Source organism: Magnolia sinica, chromosome 4 (assembly GCF_029962835.1).
Source record: "Magnolia sinica isolate HGM2019 chromosome 4, MsV1, whole genome shotgun sequence".
Taxonomy (NCBI): Eukaryota; Viridiplantae; Streptophyta; class Magnoliopsida; order Magnoliales; family Magnoliaceae; genus Magnolia; species Magnolia sinica.
The window spans coordinates 94,154,670-94,158,107 of NC_080576.1; the positions used below are offsets into that span (position 1 = coordinate 94,154,670).

Here is a 3,438-nt window from a genome sequence, read left to right on the forward strand (position 1 = left end):
CATGTGTACAAAAGCCATGTGTACAGAAGCCAAAAATGAGTTCAAAACAACATGTGTACTAAAGCCATGTGTACAGAAGCCATGGTAACTTCTGCTAAACACGTGTACAACACATGTACATCAGTCAACATGTGTACAACACGTGTCAACATGTGTACAACACGTGTAAACATGTGTATAACAGAAGCTATGACCCAATATAATATGTGTACACTTGCAGATTAGCCAACACGTACACACACGTTTACAGTAGCTAACACGTGTACTTGTATATTAGCCAACACTTGTACACACGTGTACAATAGCTAACACATGTACTTTCAGATTAGCCAACACGTGCACACACGTGTACAGTAGCTAACACGTGTACAGCTAACATGTGTACCGTGTGTACAGATTAGCTATTGCATGTACTATTGCATGTACAGCCAACATGTGTACCATGTGTACAGAACAACACGTATATAGAATAACATGTGTATCTTTTGACCGTTTTGATACAACTTATACCATGTGATCAGACCTACATATGTTGCTGACGTTAATATAGCTGGTGTGATTGAACAGCAGCCAATCCGTTTCTTCTTCATACGGCAGCTATATTTATGGCAGTGTATTTGAATACAACAACTAAATGGCTGGTTTTATTCACATCAACCAATCCGCAGTAGCTTTGCTTTTGTATCCTGTCGGTCTGATCATGGTCCATGCAATAATATATATGTTTCTTTTAAAGACTAAAAAAAGAACACGTTAATGTGCTATAATCATGGTCCATAGGGCCCACATTCACAAGCACTTGTCAATGTGAATGCACTTCAATGCACATATCAACGTGAATGGGCCATCTTATTCGGTAGGCCACCAACACGATGTTGTGGGTCTAATTGGATGGTCGGATTGGATACAGTACATATCATGGTACATATCAAGTAACCCATGTGAATTCAACTTCTATTTCTGTCAACGTAAATAAAACACACAACGTGTCTTAGTTGTGTACGTCACTGATGTACACTAGCCAATCTGATTCCCAAGTGTGCAATCATTTATGGCATGCTGTACACCAGCCAATCACATTACGTGTGCATGTACATCAGCCATCACATGTGACACATCAGCCAACACACGTGACACGTGACACGTATATGTACAGAAGCCAACACACGTGCATGTACATCAGCCAATCACATGTGACACGTCAACCAACACACGTGACACGTGACACATATATGTACAGAAGCCAACACAGGTGTATGTACATCAACCAATCATTCATGTATGGTGAGGTACGTCACCGGCTCTATATTGAGTGGGATAGTTCAATACAACAACAACTATTGCTGTATTTTATTTTGATGTACACGCATGTGGTATGACTGTGATGTACACGCATAATGTGTATGGAAACTGAATCGGGCTTACAGGCATATGGCATACGTGTATACATTTATGCCGATTAGATTTAAAGCCAGGATACATGCATATACTACATGTATCCTCATGCGTGTTTCCAAAATCTAATCCACCATACACATACTGATCCAATACCATTCGTAAGTCATAGATTCCAATCCAAAAAAAAGGTTGGGTCACTTACCTTTTTAGATGAATATAATCGGAGATCTATACATTTAGTAATTTTGTTCCATCTGTTGGGAAGCGCGGAAGGTGAGCCCTCAAGATCTGACGGTCTACACGATGTTTGGAACCTTTACAAAGCAGAAGAACGGTGCTCCAACGGCCCGCCTATCTACTACTGGAGCAGATGGAACTATTCACACCTCTGATCCTACGGTATATAGTGGTCCCGGATTGCGATCTATGGATCAGATCGTCCCAAGGACAAGCTAAGATGGACAGACTCTCGTGCACAATGTTTCTCTCTCCGTATACTCTCAGTCGGAAGATGCCTACACTTATGGGACCCACCCACTAGTGATTGCTCACCAGTGGGCCCCACCGGCCTACGTCCAACAGTTTGATCCTCGAGGTGGGATCTTCTCACCGTAAGTCTATATTATCTTATACTATCTATGCTACTTTATGAAAGTGCATCGGGCTTTTTTTTTTTCAGGACTTTTGCATGACCCCTCGCACATGATAGAAATACCTCTGCACTGCGTATTGACCCTAGAATTCTCTACTGTTTTATGCAGTTAGCAAGACAACCAACCTCTGTGGGGCCACCACCATGTTGTTTATGTGACATCTACTTCGTCCATCAGATGCGCCCCTTGATGCTAGGTTCTGGGGTTGCAAATGAGCCAGATGGCCCAGATCCACAACTTAGGTGGGCTACACCACTGGGAACAATCGGGATGGGACGCCGGCCACTGGTTTTTGTATGGACCTGCTGTGATATATATCTTTCAGCATGCCAGTTCATCAAGCGTTACTTACTGGAATGAAGGTATGATACAAAAAAATTAGCCTTGTCCAAATGTCAAGTGGGCAACACTGCATCAACTTAGAGGTTTTATGGACAATTAGCATTATTCGGATGGATGTGGCCCATCTCAGTTTTTATTTATTTATTTATTTATTATTATTTATTTATCAGGTTCATACTGTGGCCATAAAGGTGCATGCATGATGTATGGAGTGGATTCCACATGTACACTGTAGTACATATGGTGGACCCCACAAAGCTGAGGTGTTTTAGGCATTAATAAAACAGGTGTTGTCCTTATGACAGTCTTTCCTGCGTATTTTGTTATAGTATGGAGTTTGTTTCACCTCTGCAGCAGCTTAGGATACGGTCTCTTGCCACTCAGATACGGTCTCTTGCCACTCATCGGGGCCCATATGTTTAGGATGATTTGAATCGTTTGTATTCTTGTTACTGTCATAAATTAGCTATTATCCAGTAATCATGCTTCATTGATGATCCTAACCTTTGATCGTAGGAGCAGAATATGAGATACTGAAAATCTTCTTTTCGTTTTTTAAAAACTTCATCTATGGAGAGTGATGGCCACAAACATCCGTTCAGCAAAGTTTCTTAAAGTAACTCATACAGCATAGAGTCAAAACATGGATGGTTCCGATCATCTGACCACTCAGATGAGTGGGCCCAGTGCGTGATAATCACAATCATCTGTTCAGCATAATTTTCTTAAAGTTAGTGGTGCAACATAGAGTCACAACATGGATGATTCCAATCATCAGACCACTCCGGCAAACCTCCATAAATTGGTTTTTCAACATTGATACTCCTGGAAGAGTGATGGATGATACACATGCTGTTAAGAATTACTTGTAAATTGCATCTATGGTATTAATTAAATCAAACAAAGCCATCCAAATTATAGTATCCAGCTTAGATGTGTCATGAACCAAACATTAAACTCAGTAGGCAATCGAACCGTCAGATTGGTGGACATTTATTAGATGATTGGGAATGAAATATATTCAATGGTCTTATATTAACGAAGA

General features: G+C 40.8%; 1 long non-coding RNA gene across 1 annotated transcript; it reads left to right on the forward strand.

Annotated features, from left to right (window-relative positions):
* The first annotated feature begins 1,979 nt into the window (after positions 1-1,979).
* Positions 1,980-2,697, forward strand: LOC131243397 (uncharacterized). The gene is made up of 2 exons (XR_009170041.1): positions 1,980-2,009; positions 2,160-2,697. It is a non-coding gene; the product is annotated as an uncharacterized LOC131243397 (long non-coding RNA).
* Positions 2,698-3,438: the final 741 nt, after the last annotated feature.